This window comes from Euleptes europaea, chromosome 2 (assembly GCF_029931775.1).
Source record: "Euleptes europaea isolate rEulEur1 chromosome 2, rEulEur1.hap1, whole genome shotgun sequence".
In the NCBI taxonomy this organism is placed as follows: domain Eukaryota; kingdom Metazoa; phylum Chordata; class Lepidosauria; order Squamata; family Sphaerodactylidae; genus Euleptes; species Euleptes europaea.
Window position 1 is genome coordinate 32,787,625 of NC_079313.1, and position 20,083 is coordinate 32,807,707.

Consider the following 20,083-nt stretch of genomic DNA (forward strand, 5'->3'; position numbering starts at 1 on the left):
TAATGTAAAATAAAGTACTTTTAACACTTAAAAACTAGGACAGGTAAATCGGCGTATACTCTGAATGTCCAGGGGCGAAGGCCAGCGATATGGAGGCAGATCCCTGTTCCCAAAAAGCTGAGCCCAAGAGTGGATTGGGCAGTGTTGTGTAGTGGTTGAAGTGTCAGACTAGGATCTGGGAAATCAAGGTTGAGATTCCCATTCTGCCATGGAACCTTGCTAGGTGATCTTGGGCCAGTCACACACTCTCAGCCTGATCCACCTCGCATGCTTGTTGTGAAGATAAAATGGAGAAGAGAATGATGTAAGCTGCTTTGGGTACCTAATGGATAGAAAGGTAGGATATAGATAAAGTAAATAAAATAAATAAATAACGTAAATAAAATAAAAGAGAATGTGAAGGAGTATGACTACTATGTCCCTTGCCACAAGCAGTACATGATTCCAGGCCAACAGAGATTGTTCTTACACAAGGCAGACTCTGATTGTGTCTCAAAGCAATTAAGCAAGAATGAAAAATACATAAATAAGCTGCACATTATGCCACATGTCTGCCTATCTCTCTCACATACATACACACAAAGCTTATTAGAAGGTACTCTAGAAAACATTTGGCCAAATGACAGACAGGAAGTACAGTCTCTCTCATTTGAAAGACAATTGCTGAATTCATGGTAGAGAACTGAAAACCCATGCAAAGCAGATCAGTAGGAAATCAAACCACAGAATATAAAAATGAAGTGATTGCAGCTGCATCTTGTATTACTAAAAACACCTTGAAGCAGATCACTCAAAACTTTTTTGTGACTGTCAAAAACTGCTCAACTAAAAAAGCTATTTCATTCTCTTCCTAAACAAAGGCCAAACTAGACCCAGCAGAGGCAACCACATTGTCTGTTCTATTCGCATATAAAGTTGGGTATGTCTAATTTTAACATCAGAATGGGTATGCAGTGAATGCAGCTGAACCTTCTCTCTTCCCCCTGGTCCGATCACACCAGGCTGACTCCAGCAATGAAAGTGAGCTGAGCTGGGAAAAAACTGCTTGAGGGCAATGGAAACACACCTCAGATATGCCTCAGTAACCAATCTGTATCTTTGCATGCCAGATGGCAGTCAAGCCATGGCAAAATGGACAGTGCTGCTACTTGAGAATATGACCGCGGGAAGCTGTTTGAGTCTCAAAGAAATTGACCCAGAGAGCCATCTTGGATTTGTCTGGCTTATTCTCAAACTGATTTAAGAGCACAGACTGACTGCAGTGCTATGCATGCTAAAGAAAGCTGTGCTCTTGCCGATACCCTTCCTGTTCAAAGATTTAGTTTGTACTCTATGCACACTTTAGAGTAGGTTCCATTGAACTCAATGAGGCTTACTTTTGAGTAAGCTTGCTTTAGGATTGAACTGTTAAAGGTGACAGATTCCCTCCTTCAAGCGGATAAAGATCTCTCCCATACACATCTGAATATTCCTGCTCTCCATAAGCAACCAGGAAAGTAGCTATTTACAAGCCTGTTAATCTTTCTGGACAATGGTGCACTTGCAGCTAAAGCTATGTGTTCAGGTATGAGCTGAGTAAGGCATTCCAACTCCCCTTGCTTCCTCCTAAGCACCCCTGTCCTAAATGCCATTGTCCCTTGAGGATTTATATGTGATTCAGCCTTAGTCAAGAGTGAGGTTGGGGTGGGGAATGAACATATGGTTCTTGGGCAGGGAAGGCATGAAAGATTGATTGACACTGGGGCCACCAGAGCTATTTTTAAAAATTCTCTAGCACTGCAAGCCTAGATGGAGCAAATTATCCCAAGTGAGTGGTCAGAACATGGTGGTTTGTTTTCATCTTTTAAGTAGCTGCTCAACAAGGAGCTGAATCATTTTAGGAATGCTTGTCATTTGACTTTAAGTAGCAAGGATGGATCTTATTAAATATTTTCTACTTTAAAGCAACACAGGAGTTTGGTCTGTTATTACCCAGTCAAGTTTTTATGATTTCATTATGTCTAGGTTTGTATGAAACTTAGCATCCTTTTTGTTTGGATAATTTGAAGCCAAAGAAAACATGATTTATTATTAACTCACCCTTCAGATGCATTTTGGTAAATTATTTTTAGCTCTTTAATGAAAGAAAGACTTCTACACAGGTTCATTAATGATAACAAGACAGAACTTTTCACAACTTTGATGCAACAGATGGTGAAGGCTGGATATTTTTAAAGTAACATTAATGGAAATAATTTGTTTGGCAAGGTCTTCTCGGTAATACTTTTATCAAGAGGAAAGAATGAACATTTTTAATGATTTTTTCCCCTTACCAAATGAGAATTATCTCTGGTTAGCAACATTATGTATGCACTGTGCTCTTTTCACTTGGAGGCTCTCCCATTGTTTCCTCTGTTTTTGTCCTTTCTTAAAGGCTTGTCTGTGGTTGTAGAGTGAGCAATTCACAGTATAGTTTTATGTTTTTGCTCATCTTCTGTGCATTGCACAGCCTTTATTGTGTTATTCAAGTGATGTGCCTTCCTCCTATTTCATCCTATCATTTAACTTCCATTAATTCAAATATGGAGTGGCTTGGATTTTTTGCATTGGAATGTTTAAAATTTAAAAGCAAGCAAATAAACCAGCCCTAGAAGATATTCCAAAGGTAGTTTTCCTCTACACTGAAAGATTTGTTTTTTAGGCTGATTTTTGTTCTTTAATAAGATCCGAAGCATGCTTAGTCCCACAAGTCAGAACAGCCCGTAAGAACATAAGAAAGGCCCTGCTGGATCAGACCAAGGCCCATCAAGTCCAGCAGTCTGTTCACATAGTGGTCAACCAGGTGCCTCTAGGAAGCCACTAACACGACGAGTGCAGCAGCACCATCCTGCCTGTGTTCCAGTGCACCCAAAATAATAGGCATGCTCCTTTGATACTAGAGAGAATAGGTATGCAGCATGATTAGTATCCATTCTAACTAACAGCCATGAATACCCCTCTCCTCCATGAATATGTCACTCCCCTCTTAAAGCCCTCCAAGCTGGCAGCCATCACCACATCCTGGGGCAGGGAGTTCCACAATTTAACTGTGCGTTGTGTGAAAAAATACTTCCTTTTATCTGTTTTGAATCTCTCACCCTCCAGCTTTAGCAGATGACCCCGTGTTCAAGTATTATGAGAGAGGGAGAGAAAAACGTCTCCCTGTCCACTCTTTCCAAACCATGTATCATTTTATAGACCTCTATCATGTCTCCCCTCAGCCGCCTTCTTTCCAAGCTAAACAGCCCTAAGCATCTCAACCGCTCCCCATAGGACAGTTGCTCTAGTCCCCTAATCATTTTGGTTGCTCTTTTCTGCACCTTCTGAAGCTCTGTAATATCCTTTTTTAGGTGTGGTGACCAGAACTGTACACAGTATTCCAAGTGTGGTCTCACCATAGATTTGTACAAGGGCAGTATGATATCAGCAGTTTTATTCTCTATTCCTCGTCTAATTGTAGCCAGCATGGAATTTGCCTTTTTTACAGCAGCCGCACACTGGGTTGACATCTTCATTGAGCTATCCACTACTACCCCAAGATCCCTTTCTTGGTCTGTCGCTGCCAGCACAGATCCCATCAGTGTATATGTGAAGTTGGGATTTTTTGTTCCAATATGCATCACTTTACACTTACATTGAATCTCATTTGCCATTTTAATGCCCATTTTTCCAGTATGCAGAGATTCTTCTGGAGCTCTTCACCTTCTGATTTTGTTTTAACCACCCTAAATAATTTGGTGTCATCTGCAAACTTGGCTACTTCACTGTTTAACCCCAACTCCAGATCATTGATGAACAGGTTGAAAAGCACTGGTCCCAACACAGATCCCTGAGGCACCCCACTGCTCACATCCCGCCATTGGGAGAACTGACCATTGATTCCTACTCTCTGCTTCCTATTTTTCAGCCAGCTCTCAATCCATAAGAGGACTTGTCCTCTTATCCCGTGACTATGAAGTTTGCTTAGCAGTCTTTGGTGGGGGACTTTGTGAAAAGCTTTTTGGAAATCCAAATACACAATATCCACAGGCTCATTCCTGTCCACATGCTTATTGATGTTTTGAAAAAACTCTAATAGGTTAGTGAGACAGGTTAGCCTTACAGAAGCCATGTTGGGTTTTGCCCAGCAGACCTTGCCCTTCTATATGCTTGACAATTCTATCTTTAATAATGCTTTCCACTAATTTACCCAGAACAGACGTTAAGCTAACTGGCGTGTAATTTCCTGGGTCCCCCCCCTGGAACCTTTTTTATAAATGGGTGTTACATTGGCCATTTTCCAGTCCTCTGGTACAGAGGCTGATCAAAGGGACATATTACATATTAGCTCACAGTTATCCTTTCAGCAAGTCTATGGGTTGGGTCATTTATAAGCCTCTTTTTCACAGATAAGGAACTTAGACAAGAAAAATGAGCTAAGCAAGGGCTCATTTGTTGCCTTGGTGGCTAATCTAGGCTTTTGAAACTTCCAAGAGCCATTTTGATGTACACATGGCTATTGCGTGAGTGACTGGAGATGCATTTGATGTATTTGAAGTTCTTATTCTTAAATTGAAAAGAGATTTGATGAAAATCTTATTGGATGGGTGCCATGTGATTACATAGGCTTTCCCTTGAAGGTGACAGTTCCAAGATGGAGAATATGGAAATTTGAGCAGATAGTATTGCACAGCCTTCAGCCATAAATTGCAAGCCAATGCAATTATAAAAAAGTCAATAAAAGAAGTGATCTGCCAGCTTGTTGTAATATTGAAGTGATGAAAAGTAGTTTTTCTTGTGTATGCACTTCAAGAAAATGTGTATGTTGCTATTGTTGGGAGAGTTTTCCTGAGGATTAATTCTGCACCATCCACTCATTTTCTTGTGATTCTTGGGCAAATCCAAGTCTAATCATTTGCCCAAAATGGTGTAAAACCTTGTTAATTTAGCTTTTAAAGCCACCATTTAGCATGTATCAGCTATTTAATAGGTATTGTGTTGTGCTCTTAAGCAGTTGCTGTCTTCCTGAGCCCTGAGTTGGTTAGAAATCAAGCTAAATACAAGGAAGATAGGGCACTAAATGAAGCCTTCTGACAGCTTAGCCTTGAAACAAAGCATAAGAGAAGAGTTCTGTGTGACAAATCCTTCATTTCTTCATGAGTATGTTAAATTAATTCAGTCTTCCCAGTCTTTTTTTCTTTCCTCCTTGTGGGTAGAATTCTGTAAATTCCATAGGATGTAGCATGGTTGTTTTACTGTATTATCTATTCTGGCAGGTTTTGTACTTGCTTGTACAAACTATATAAAATTACTGTAAATGCATCTCTAAAAACAGGGAAAGTAGCCCCACAATTAAGTTGAAAGGATGGTGCTGAAAGATGCATAAGATGCATGGTTGTAACAGCAACTCAAAACGTAAGCTTCACATATAATTTGCATAATCAGTCAAAATGTCTATCTTTATTCTCTCCAACGTTGAGTAACAAGATGAGAACACAAAAGCAAGCAGAATGTTCAGATTCTCTCAGCTTTTCCACCTGGAGTTGCTGGAGCCACTGAACTATATGCTGAACAGTTGTTATACCTCTCTTCATACTAAGTTTGTTGTGATGCATAATGAAATTGTCCCTAATAACGGTTAAGAAATTGAGCGGTGGATTTTTTGTTTTTGATGTTGTTGAACGCAGTGTTATTTTTAAAGTGTTCTTTGCTTTGTAAAACGTGATGCTATCCAGAACAAAGTAATTGTAAGAGGATTATGAAACAGAAATCCAGTGGCACCTTAAAGACTATAGGAGGATTGTCATGTCAGTAGCCATTTCCTGTTCAGTAAAGAGATCTGGATAGCCCAGGATAGCCCGATCTTGTCAGATCTTGGAAGCTAAGCAGGGTCGGCCATGGTCAGTATTGGGATGGGAGACCACCAAGGGTTGCTATGTGGAGGCAGGCAATGGTAAACCACCTCTGCTAGTCTCTTGCCTTGAAAACCCTACAGAATTGCCATAAATTTGCTGCAACTTGACAGCCAAAAGAGAGAGAGAGAGAGATTACTTGCACTGAAGGTCATAGTGGAAAATTCACTAAAAACATCGACTTGGTATGCAGTGGCATGCGAAAAAAGATGATGATTCAAACGATTAGGAAAAGAGCTAAAAATGATGCTGCCAGTACCATATGCAGATGTCCCAAACACGTGGGCTCTCACCTCATGGGAAGGAAGAGCAGGCAAGAGCATCCTGGCCCTGCCCTCCATCTCCATGTAATCTCCAGGTGAACGCATGGAGGAAGCACCCGTATGCACACCTAGTCCAGTGATCAGCAGTGTTCAGCACTGCTGAGCACAGGGAGTTTACATGTACTGGTATAGAGGCAGAGAGTGAGGCCAGCACATGCATGCTTGCTCTTTCTCCCTGTGTTGTGAGTGCCCACACAATTGGGACATCTGCCTAGGGCTGACGACTAATCTGGGATGTGGGCACACTCAGAATACTGTGCACTCTTCTGATTGCTCCATTCAAAAAAGGATATCATATTGCTGGAAAGGTGTAGGACAGGGAAACTAAAATGAACAGAGTCGAAGCATTTTTCCAGTCAGTTGAAAGAAAAACACTCAAGAGTTTGAGACAACTTAGTTTTTTTTATTTAAGCATCTAAGTAGAATACGAAAAGTTTGTAAAATTATGACCGGATATATCCAGATATAGTAGTAATGAATAGAAGAACAGTCAGGAAATGAACTGTGTATTAAAGCAGTAAAAATAAAATTCCAATCAATGCTTCAGAACCTATAATAGATTTCATGCATTTAGCATTAGCACTGTGTAATTTTAGTTTGCCTGAATGCTACTGTTCCTTCTTGTGGACATAAATTGTACTCATAAACCCACACCTAACAGTTTTCCCCCTCCTTACAGTCTGGTTTACATCCCATAACACAATGTATTAAGAGCCTGTCCTGCTGTGAGTTGGCTTGTTAAGCAACATATGACAGAGGCTACAGATATACATGATGGGCTTTTGGTGAAGAGCCCCCCACCCCCAATTATGAGTGGCAACAACTGTGTGACCACAGCAGCCAACAGTTTTTATTTTTGCCCTTTTTCACTGCAAAATCATAATTTATCTCCCCAGGTTTCTTTTGTAAATTCACACAGAATTCTTTGTCCTGACAGAGTACAAAGAATTGGTAGGATTATGCAAACTTTATTGAAAGCTAATTGAAATTGTTATATCATAAAATAAGTGGGGTAATTCTCTCATAGAAGTCTTTAAAAAAAATCAATTATGTCCACCAACATCTTTTGGCATTGACTTGGCTAGCTGCCATATTTCTTCAGAAGTCAAGATACCAGACTGAGCAATTTTTGACAAAATAGAATGTTTTTAGACTATAAGTCTGGATCTAAAAACATGAATTGCATGGTATAGAACTACTGTCTCGTGCTTTTTATAAACCTCCTTCTGCATGTGGTTGTGATATTGCCTGACTAGTTTTTCCAGTACAAAAGAGTGGAGTTGCATGATGCATCTGGTTGCTTTTCCTCATCGTTTGCCACAGATGCAGAAATAATTTTCATCTTGTCTTTTGTTCATCTACTTCCCTAGTTAGTCTGTTGCCAGAGTGCAGAAAGGCCTTCTCCGTTTTGAAAAACTGGAGGAGTGATTGGTGACTCTCAGTTCCTTGTATTTTGCTTTGTTTAACTTCATTATGGTTGTGGTTGCCTGATTTGTTTTTCTAGGCAGACAGTGTGTGTGTGGGTGCATTCATAAAACTGACCTCAGGAACTCAGTGTGAAAAAATTACTTCTCCACATCCTCTCACTTTTCTTCTGGCTGTAGCAGTTTTCCCCACAAACAAAAAAAAACCAGTTTCTAAGAATGAGCACACTAAAAATGATAAAACCATATCATGCCAGCAATGAAGCCGAGCCCTAAATCTACGTCTGCAGTCCATACAAATGACAATAAAATCACCAGAAAGCTTTCTAGAATATTGCCGTTTTATAAGTTCTGTTAAATTCAGATGAGGAGGTGAGCTTCACTGACAGCCCATTCCAAAGCATCAGGACCACAGCTGAATGGGCCCTGCAATGGGCTGCCATGGACCAGACATTTCTGTGAGAAGAACAATAGGAGGAAGCTAGTGGGAAAATCAAAATTGGTACATGGGCTCCTACAAGGAAAAACATGGCTTTATAGCTGAAACCACTACCTTAAATTAAGCCCCCAAACAGACCAGCAGTCAATGTTGTGATCAGTGTAGAGAGACAGAAGTGATCTATTCTCTTCAGAAGGTGAGATGCTGTGTTTTTTTGAATTAATTGAAGTTTCCAGGTTGTATTTAAGGGCAGCCCCACATAAAGCACATTGGAATAATCTAGTTTTTAGGTTACAGTGATCTGGTTTAACATAGTCAGATCAGCTGATTCTAGGAAGGAAGCAAATATCTCACCCAGATGTAAGAAGAGGAAGAGTTGGTTTTTATATGCCGACTTTCTCTACCACGTAAGGAAGAATCAAACTGGCTTACAATCACCTTCCCTTCCCCTCCCCACAGCAGACACCCTGTGAGGTAGGTGAGGATGAGAGAATGTGACTAGCCCAAGGTCACTCAGCTGGCTTCATGTGGAGGAGTGGGAAAACAAATCCAGTTCACCAGATTAGCCTCCGCCGCTCATGTGGTGGAGTGGGGAATCAAACCTGGTTCTCCAGATCAGAGTCCACTGCTCCAAACCACTGCTCTTAACCACTACACTACGCTGGCTCTCTAAGTGGAAAAAGGCACTCTTGGCAACAATGCCAGTCTGGGGCACTAAGTCCAAAAGCACCCCCAAGCTTTTCACATAGTTTGACAAAGATATGAGATTCCCTGAAACTATCAGCTTTCTTAACCAGTATCACCTCATACTTTTCTGGATTCAGCTTGTTTCCCCTTGAGCCACTTGGCTGTAGCATTCAAGTGTCTGTCTGGGACAGAAATGGCTGCTTCTGGGGGCTTAGTGAAATACAGAGTTGGGTGTTGCCAACATATATGTAATATCAAACCGCAAAACATTAGGCAACCTTATTGTGTGGGTTAACATTGATATTAAATAGCCTATGTAAAAAGACTGGACCTTGGGGTGTTCTGCATATTGACACCTAAGGAACTGAGTCTGACAGTTGACCCAACAGTGCAAGAAAATTTAGGGTAGCACCTGCATTTTCTGCTTGGAGGTACTAAAGGAGATGAACAGCAGACTAATTGGGTGGGGTTTAAGAATGTCTGGTCTGTTGTGTATATCTCAGGTTAAACAAGGTTCACGTGACACTGGCTTATACAGTTTATGGTGATGTCTGATGCAGTCATATTTAACCCTTGTGTAGTTGAATGTATGGCAATCTTGTTTAGTTTCATCTGGTGGGAGAATATTAGATTTCTGTGCTGACTTTCTTCTTAAAACAGTCCAATGTTGTAAGCCAATGAAGAAAATAGTATGATTGTATTTCAGCTCAAATGTGTTTGAATATACACTCACTAATGAAAATTGAATTTGCCCTTTCAGAGTCGTTGTATGAGCCAGAGTGTTTAAAGGGCATTTTTTAGTCAGCTGGGTAAAGAGTGGTGAAGGGATTGGAAATTTCAGTAGATTGTTGTATCAAAAAGGACTGAGCCAGAGTGCCATTACTCATTCCCCTATTTTAATAAAATGTGATTAACATCTTTTTGTTCATCATTTGAATATGCCAGAATTATTTGGGCCTACCATTCAGTGGCATCAAAACCAGAGTTGGGTCAAATCCCTCAGGACAATTCAACTGCTAGTTTAATTTTATCAAGATGACAAAATACATTTCATCAGAAGATTTAGGTCAGTTTGTTTGATGCTATGTGTAAATTTGTACATTTGTGTATAGGCACTAGAAATCATAATTTCCTACTTGCACCGCAGTTAGAGGTCTGTAGTCATTAAACCATGTAAGTAGTGAACTGTTAGCCTGGAGCAGGTCACTAGGAGAAAGTATGGTTAATTACAAGAGAGATAGTTGTTCAGAAGAAAACAGTTTTTAAGGGTAATATAGCATGGATAATGAACATTGCATTAGGACAAGGTAGAAAAATGTTAGGATTTTAGGTACAAATGTGCATGGCATTTTGGGCATAATCTTTACAGATTTCATCAAGATGGCTACAGCTTCAATATTCAGGGTTTTTGGAACCTCTGCTTGACTGCAATCCCAGTATTTGCCCATCTCAGAGGTGGTATTTCATAGAATCATAGAGTTGGAAGGGACCACAAGGGTCATCTAGTCCAACCCCCTGCACAATGCAAGAATTTCACAACTACCTCCTCTCCACACCTCCAGCGACCCCTACTCCATGCCCAGAAGATGGCCAAGATGCCCTCCCTCTCATGAACTGCCTAAGGTCATAGAATCAACATTGCTGACAGAGGGCCATCTAGCCTCTGCTTAAAAACCTCTAGCGAAGGAGCACCTACCACCTCCTAAGGAAGCCTGTTCCACTGAGGAACCGCTCTAACTGTTAGAAAATTCTTCCTAATGTCTAGATGGAAACACTTTTGATCTAATTTTAACCCATTGGTTCTGGTCCGACCTTCTGAGGCAACAGAAAACAACTCAACACTTTCCTCTATATGACAGCCCTTCAAGTACTTGGAGATGGTTATCATATCCACTCTCAGTCTTCCCCTCTTCAGGCTAAACATACCCAGCTCCTTCAACCTTTCCTCATAGGACTTGGTCTACAGACCCCACTCCATCTTTGTTGCCCTCCTCTGGACCCGTTCCATCTTGTCTACATCTTTCTTAAATTGCGGTGCCCGAAACTGAACACAATACTCTGGGTGAGGTCTAACCAGAGCAGAGTAAAGAGATACCATCACTTCATGTGATCTGGACATTATACTTCTGTTGATGCAGCCCAAGATTGCATTTGCCTTTTTAGCTACTGCATCATGGCACAGAACAAGGAGGAGCTACAGTGAGATGGTTCTGCCTCTGTAACTCTGGCTAGGATCCAGTGAGATCCATCCATGTATACTTGCAAAATTCTTCCATATGTGCACAAGGAGGCAGCTGATTTCTTTTCACTTGTAACCCTGGTGGTGTTCCATGTCCCTAACCTTCAGCAATCAATTTGAGGAGCACTAGAATATGCAACAGGAATAGGGGAGCTTAAAAAGCCTCGGGACATATGTGGGACATGATCATGGCCCTCTGGATCCCTGCTTACATTTTCAGCAGGAACATGGAACATTTTTTACCCTTAACTACCACCCTTTGAACAAATAAAATTCCTTGGTAACAGGTAGCTGCTCTGCAGCAGTTTGTTTCAGATAGATTTGAATTACAGCTTCAGAGTAATATTTCACGCTGCCTATGGAGTTTGTTCTGTAATTACTGTTTGATGTAAACATAGCTTCCTTATAGATTCAGTGTCTTATTTTTTTCATTAAATTTTTTGCTTCTGTGTTCACTGTGGAAAGTGTGTGGTGTGTACCCAGGCCACAGCCGCTATTTTCTGGAAGGGAGTCTGAAGAACTTAGTTAAATTGAGGTAACAAGAAATGAAGTTCTAGACCTATTTCTGAAATTAAAAACCAATAAGTCTCCAGGTCCTAATGGCATACAGCTGAGAGGGAAATCAAATATGAAATTGTTGGTCTATTAACCAGTATATGTAACTTATTTATTTATATAGAATATTTCTATGCTGCCTCTTCAGCATCATGCTTGAGATGACTTTAAATTAAAAACCACAGTATGACTGGTCTCTAAAATCAGCCACTGTCCCAGAAGACTGGAGAATGAGTAGTAAATGCTCCCCATTTTTTTAAAAAAGGGGGCCAGAGGGGAACCAGGAAATTACAAGCCAGTTAGCCTTTCATCTGGCAAATTAGTGGAAACTGTCATCAAAGATGGAATTATTAGGCACGTAGAGGAACAAAGTCTGCTGAGGGAACATCAACATGACTTCTGCAAAGGGAAGTCTTGCCTCGCCAATCTTTTGGAGTTCTTTGAGAAACTGAAGAAACCTGTAGATAAGTGACCTGGTAGACATTGTATTCTTGGACTTTCAGGCTTTTGACAAGGTACCTCACCAAAGATTCCTGAGTGAACTTAGCATCCATGTGATAAGAGGACAGGTCTTCTAATGGATTAAAAATTGGTTAAATGACTAGAAGGCAGAGTTGGAATAAATTGACAGTTCTTACAATGGAGGGAAGTAAGCAGGAAAGGGATTGAAAATAACAGTCAACATTATAATCCCCTTGTATAGATCTGTGATGTGGCCTCATCTGGAATACTGTGTGCAGTTCTGCTAACCATATCTCAAAAAGAACATTGAAGAGCTGGAAAAAGTACAAAAGAGGACAACCAGGAGGGTTAAGGTGTTGGAGTACCTTGTGTATGAGGAAAGGCTGAAGAGTCTTTTCAGTTTAGAACATTATTGAGATTTAGAAAATTGTGCACAGGGTAGAGAGAATGGACAGATAATTTTTTCTCCCCCCACCCCCCCAAAAAAACTATTAGCACTCGAGATCATCCAATAAAGTTGATAGGCAGTAAATTCAGGACAGATAAAAGGAAATACTTCTTTACTCAACAAGTGTCTAAAATGTGGAATTCACTGCTGGAGGAATTAGTGATGACTTTAAAAGGGGGTTAGACATGTTCATGAAGGTAGGGTCTATCAGTGGGTACTTGCCATGGTGACCAAAAGGAACCTCCACATTTGGAGGCAGTAAACCTGTGAATACCAGTGCTGGGAGAAACATCAGGGGAAGGCCTTATATTGGCCATACTTTGAGACATGATGCTGAACTAGGTGGGCCACTGTTCTGATCCATCACACCTCTTCTAGGTTCTTTTGTGGTGTTGCTTTTATATGCTGACACTTAAGCATGAGAAAATGTGTTGTTTTTCCTAATTTGCATTTCAAGGTTGAAAGTATTAACTTGGGTAGGTTTTACCCTCAGATATAATGACTTTTTTCTCAGTGTGTTTTCGATGTGCAATATTCATGGTTGCTCTGTAGCCTAAACATGTACTGGCTTATCCACCTGTGGTGACAACAGTAATATCTTGTCAGTGCTGGTATAGCAAAGCTTGTGACACTGCAACAGGACATGCTCCACTGCTGCTAAAGTTAGCATTGGAAAGAGGGCTCTCATTTCCAATTTTAAAGGAAACAGTTTCTTGTGCTACTGGTATATTGTTGTATAGAACAACGCTGTAACTTTCCATAAGCAATTATTTAGAACCTACGGAAGTTAAACAGTGGTCAGTTATTTCAAATTGTTTTTGACTGGTCTTTACCCAAACTGATGTACATGAAAAGATGATGGAAACCTGGATGTTTATTTCCTCTTCAGTTGTGTGCTCAAGCCTTTGAAAAACAAAAACTGAGGAATGGCATGGGAAAAACTGGCATTTCCTCAAGACATTTCCCTCTTATCTCCCCCCCCCCCAACCATGCATAGTGGTTTGCAGCGGATCTCTCCTTTCTCCTCTTAAAGGTAAAGGTCCCCTGTGCAAGCACCGGATCATTCCTGACCCATGAGGTGATGTCACATCCCGACATTTACTAGGCAGACTTTGTTTACGGGGTGGTTTGCCAGTTCCTTCCCCAGTCATCTTCCCTTTACCCCCAGCAAGCTGGGTACTCATTTTACCGACCTCGGAAGGATGGAAGGCTGAGTCAACCTTGAGCCGGCTACCTGAAACCAACTTCCGTTGGGATCGAACTCAGGTTGTGGGCAGAGCTTTTTATTGCAGTACTGCAGCTTAACACTCTGCACCACGGGGCTCATCCTTTCTCCTCTTACTCTCTGTAATTTGAGCCAGAGTTTGCTAGAATAGAGGTCAAGACCGTTACTTGCTGCCAGGATTTAACCTAAAAATGTGATGGGAGTGGAGTGTTAGTGAAGTTCTCTCCCCCCCCCCCAATTAGACAGGTATTCATGAGTAATTTTGCATGGTTCTGAGGCTGTATACCAAAACAGATTCTACGCGCTATGCTCTTAAGGCAGCTGCAGCTTCTGCTTGGCACAAAAAGGATACTAATGATTAGAGCCCTTTGCAAAGCAGGAGGCTTCTTGGGAGAAATTACTCAGGCAGTAGTTGATGAGTATTCAGTCAGCACAGAAGCGAACATATCCACTGGATCTTTATTTTAATAAAAATAGATGGTAGTAGGGCATCTGCTTTTCATGCAGACAGTTCTGGCTTCTCTAGGCATCTCCAAGTTAAAATGTACTAGGTGATATGCAAGACATCTCTCTGACACCCTGAATAGCCACTGCCAGTCAGAGCTGACAATACCGAGTTTGATAACCAGTGATTTGACTCAGTATAAGACTGCTTCATGTGACTTTTTGTGTGCTTGTTCTTTGGAAATTGCAATTTATTCTGTGGCGTCACAGTTTTTGGAGTTATACAAAGGAAAGGGATAGTATAAACAGGGAGGGAAATTTTGTAGACTCATACAAATACAATTGGCGGAGGGGGGGGCAAGATCAACTCCAACTCCAACTCTTTCCATTCACAAGTTCAGCTGTAGTATTTTCCATGGTCAAGGAACCCATGATATCTAGGGGCAGGTTTTTTTCCAGGTTCTTTTAATTGTAAGACTTCTTAAAGCAGTTCATTGGATTTTTTTTTTTTAATTTAACAGATTTTTGTTTTAAAGGCATTCATGGCTGCTCTGTTAAGACACAACTCCCACTGTAACCTAAGGGGAATGGTTGATACGGTGCAATGTTTAGTTACCAATCAGTTAGCTCCTGAAGTCAACTGTGGCCCTCCCGTCATTCAGATAGCATTATCAAGAAGCTGTCAGATATTAAATACTTAGGAGAGAGCTCTTATAACTGTTGCCATGGTGATAGCATGAAGGCAACAGAGTAGTTTTCATCTATATCCATGTTTGGTTGATTCCTTTTATAGTCATTTAGCTGTGAAAGGATGGTACCATTCAGTAGTCAGGTTACATAGCTTTGAGATGCACCACTAAAAATTAGGGCTGCAATTAACATTTCCCCTGTAAATGAAAATGTACTTCAACGTTAGTTATAGCGGGTCTAGTATGTTCTTGTGCTACTTTAATATTCATTGACTGATTTCTGTGTAGGTTTGCTTTGGAATTATCGACCTACTATTATGCTTTCATGTCACTTTCCTCCTCTAGTATTACCTCTGCTCAGGGTGTAGTTAAGTATGTCTTGCAATCAGAGTAATTGCAAAGCCATTTGTGATTTTGACATGGAAATGGACTTCCACCTCTCTGTCTTTTACTTCTTTATGCCCCCTTGCCTGACTGGGTAACTACAGAGATATTTAAAAATGTATTGAAATCTTCTTAACATTTATGTTATTTATTAAAACATGGGTATATGGCATTAGTTTAAGTCATCTTAGCAGTTCTATAGATCAATTAATATGATTCAGTCTTTTATCTTCATGCTCTCTGTGCCACCAACGTAGGGTGACTTTCCAGGGTCAACCCATGAGCCCCATAAATGAAATGTGATTTCAGCACTGTTCAGAGGCTATAGTAGCTCACATAGTTTTATTTGAAAAACAAAATAATAGAGATAGAGAGTAAGCTTCAATGATATTGTAAGACAAAAAAAAAGAGTTGGATCCAGAACACCATGAGTAAAGCTGAGCTCAAGGAATGGATCTTTTCCACCCTGCATCTTTCCACCAGGAGAACATGAGGTTTGGATCCAACCATATAAAGCTACCCTTAACCAAGTGAGGCCATTAGCTCCTCTAGTTGAACATTGTCTTCTCTGGTTGGCACTGGTTCTTCCAGATTTTAGGCTGATATCTTTTTCATACCTGCCACTGGATCTCTTTTTTTAAATGGGGATTCTAGGGATTGAAACTGGGATCTTTTGTATGTTCTCTTCTAAGCTATAGTGCAAAATGGTCGAAAGTCCTACAAATCACCCCGTCTTCTTTAGTCTCATTGAAAAAACCATTCTCTGACTGTTTAAGATACCTTGCACTATTATGCTTGTGAATCCTCCCCCACCCCTATTTTAAATTGAGCTGGGTGCTTATTCTGATTCCTCAAAGACGTGAACTAGAGCATCATCATCATTCAAGGAGTTCTTGCTTAACTGATCATTTATTTGGGGACAGTGTACAACATAGTGTTTATTCTATGGAAAAACCTTACCATATCAAAAGTTACCCTTGTAAAAAGCATAGAGTTTTAGGGTTAGTGTACTCTGGGGAGGATGAGTTTCTAGGTTCTTTATTTTCCCCAGCTGGTGGTCTGATTCGATTCTCCTCACTCCAACTGCTCTCCTTTCCTCATTGCATATTTCCCATCTCCCTTCAGTGAACATGTGAGAATAAAGTGGCTGGACTGTTAACATTATTACGATAAAGTGTCTGGGAGTTTGTTAGGTTAAATAAGCTTTGATTACAACATAAGTATATGATTTAATTTTCAATTTTTTCTTACATCCAATATTATGGTTTTTGTGGATTGTAGAAGTTTGGTTACCAGATTGTGATTTGTCTGTGATCACAATTCTATAATTTGGAGACCATGTCTATCCTTGGTAAAGGAACCACCCTATGTATTTTCTTCTTCCTTCCTTCTAGACCATAACTTACCTTGCAAAGCTATTTCACACTTGTGAATATGAAGGCGCATCCTGAATAATTTAAGCTATAAAGAAAAGGATACTATTAGAAGTTATGAAAAAAGGCTATTTGGCAGTGCAATGTTGAATTCTAACAACAAGCTCTGTTCCCCAGGAAACTTTAATCTGCATTAGTGTAGTGACTATCAATATCTCCATTTCAGATTTTTTTTTTAAAAAAATCTGTAGTTCACTTTTCCTTTAATGAGCTCATCATTCAGCCATCACAAATGCACACTAAAACCAGTGAAGCAATTTTCTTCCAAGCTGGGTAAGAAATCGTGATTTTAATTTGAATGCATCCAGGTAATAAGAATTGTGCAGACATATGTTGCTAAATTGATCATGGGCACAGAGACACCAGTGGACCATATCATGATCCCCTGAGAAAGATGTCAGGCATATTTCAGTTTATCTGAAAGACTTCTGGATACGTAAATGTAACTTTGCTATCCTTTCTCTCCTTGCCACACTGTGATATACATTTCCTTAAACTCTCATACCCTGTTGGTAGGCATAATTTTTCTCCTTTAACTTCTTGAACACATGAAGCTGCCTTATACTGAATCAGACCCTTGGTTCATCAAAGTCAGTGTTGCCTACTCAGACTGACAGCAGCTCTCCAGGGTCTCAGGCAGGGGTCTTTCACATCACCTACCTGCCTAGTCCGTTTAACTGGAGATGCCGGGGATTGAACCTGGGACCTTCTGCATGCCAAGCAGATGTTCTACCACTGAGCTATGGCCCTTCTTGATCAGCACTGATGCCTCATGGATAGTAGTGCTGTGGATTATCTGCTCTGTGAAGTTAGATCCATGCTAGATCCCACTGTATGGTGCAAAAACTGGCAGATTCTGAAAACTTTGCTGGCCTGGGCACAGGCAAACTGAACAACACATCCATTGGGCTTGTATATACTTGAACATGTCCCTGTATGTGCTGGTGCAAACTTTACACTGCAGTTCCAGCACTCTTACACTTGATGGCAAAGTCTGTGTCTCTTTACCAGTCTCCTAATGAGAATCTGATGACTATATGCTGATTAAAATATTTATTATTGTTTGGGCTACTCTATGCTACTTTTCATCCCAAAGGGACGAAGTTTCCAAATAAGCCAATATAACCAAATTTAAATAAGACAAAACAATCATCCTGTGCAGATCCTCATTCCAGGCTAACTAAAATAGGGCCCAGGTTAACAGCCAAGAGCTGTTTGGCTCTTGCCCTTCAGCTCATGCCCATGCCTATACCCAGGCTTAAGTTCCTGCAAGTTTTTTGGGGGGGAATTCTGCCTAAATGGTACCTGGCAGCTGCTCGCAGGCTCTTCTCAGTTTTGTCCACTGCCAGTTTTTCCCACATAGTGGTCTTTGTGTACCCACAGCCTTTTTTTAAATTTTATTTTACAAAATGTATGTCTTGCCTTTCTGCCCTCAGAAGGTTTGCGCAAGCAGTTCTGAGCAAGAATGAAGTTAGATAACGCAGCCTGTCCAGGGTCACAAGCCAGACTTCCAGGCTTCAATGATTTTCTTATGGAGGGGCAGTCAATACAGCTTCACAGGCTGAAGGCTCTCAGGCTGACTCCAAAACACTCTGCCTTTCGATTGTAGAGAGATGCCTCCATTGCCCTGGTTATGAAGACAGTAGGAAATAAAGGCCCAGAACCAGGGGAGAGGAAAGCACATCTCAAACCTGTGGTTAGCTATTTAAATTCTGGCTTCTGGTGGAGAACACCCAGAACCCTTTCATGATGATTAGGCAGGGAGTCTGGAAATGGAGAAAAGTATTGTGCTGATCTCCTTCCTGATCTGAGGCCCTTTTGAGAGTTGTTGGGAGAGGCTTCTGAGCAGAGCAATGGGGAAGAATCTTACCCAGCCATCATTCAGAACTTATCCTGGGATTTTTTCAGTTTTTTAAAAATGGATTTTGTATTGCCATACAGCTTTTGCAAGTGATCACAGTAACATTTGAACAGTAGGAGATTAGGTTGATTTGATTAAAACGTGGTTGGTAAATTATCATCCGTCAATAGACCAAATCTTGCAATGGAATTGAACAAGTTGTGAGAATATGTTTTATAATGAGGTTGGAGAACATGATCCTGATGCACTTTACTGTTATTCCTTTCTAAATAGAATCTCTTTGTTAGATACACACAAGATTCTTTTTAAAATATAATACTTTGACTCCCGAGGCCTATAAAAAGAATTTGAGAATTTGCTGTGATGAATTTCAAATCTTCTGTATGGCAATTAAATACCCAGGCATGCATGAACACTCTACTGGCTCCATTAGTTTTCAAAAACTTCATAATGGGTACTACTGGTTGATTCCCCCTCTGTTTCCATGGGGGAGCACGTGTCCATTGTAAAAGGAAGTATAGGAGCAGCCACAGCAATGGCTGCCCCTGTGCTTTAGGGTCCAGATACAGCATCAGCATGAAAACTCTGGCTGATTCTAATGCTTTGAGCTGCCTGACCGTTATACAATAGACCATAAGAGCAGGATCTTCTACACCATTTTAACTAGGTGGAATGATGCAGCAGCATTACGATCTGCTGATAATAATCTATTGGTGGTTCCCAGCCCTAAGAGTGTGCGGCTGTCCTCAGCAAGAGCCAGGGCCTATTTGGCCCTGGCTCCGGCCTGGTGGAATGCTCAGTGTGGTGACATTAGGGCCCTGAGGGACCTTAAAGAGTTCCGCAGAGCATGTAAGACAGAGCTATTCCACTAGGCCTATAGTTGAGGACAGCTGCAGACATTTTGCTTTCTGGCCTCCCTATTCCCCCACCTTTTGCATTATATATCGGAATCCATCTGAGGAGGTGGCCTGCTTGTCTGCTCAGTCAAATCAGTAGAAATTGGAGCACCATCTTAAGACTTGTCTGTTTTAATTGGATTATTACTGTTTTATGGTTTTAAATTTGATTATTTTAATGTATATTTTAAAGGATGTGACCCGCCGTGGCTGGGGAGGGCAGGCAAGAAACCAATAAATAAATAAATAAATGCAGTCTGTTTTCCCCAATGTAAATTGCACAAATAGACCGGTGTCACAGAAGAGTTGTATCATTTGCAGAATAAGGAAGGAAAATTGTTGGGGAAACATCTTTCCACCTGTACTTTGTCTCAGCTGTGTGCTTTCACTTTCCTGCCTGCAGAGATAAGGGCTGGGTGTGGTGTGGTCAGATATATGAACTGAAGGGCCCTTGACCCTTTCGCTTATACCCTATGGTTCAAGCCCATGCCTATGGATGAACAGCTACAGAACTGCAACCAGCTCGAGATAATTTTAGTTGGTTGATTTCTATTATATTTTATAGTTGTAAACCACCTTGGGTCCCTTTAGGAAGAAAAGCAAGATATAAATCCTTGGTACCCTGTGTGTTTTAGGATCATTCAAATAATTGCATATTTTGTGAA

General features: G+C 40.7%; 1 protein-coding gene across 1 annotated transcript in view; it reads left to right on the top strand.

The window, feature by feature from the left end:
• CDC73 (cell division cycle 73) overlaps positions 1–20,083 on the top strand; it is a 130,252-nt gene that overhangs the window by 59,804 nt on the left and 50,365 nt on the right. The gene's annotated exons all lie outside the window — the stretch shown is intronic.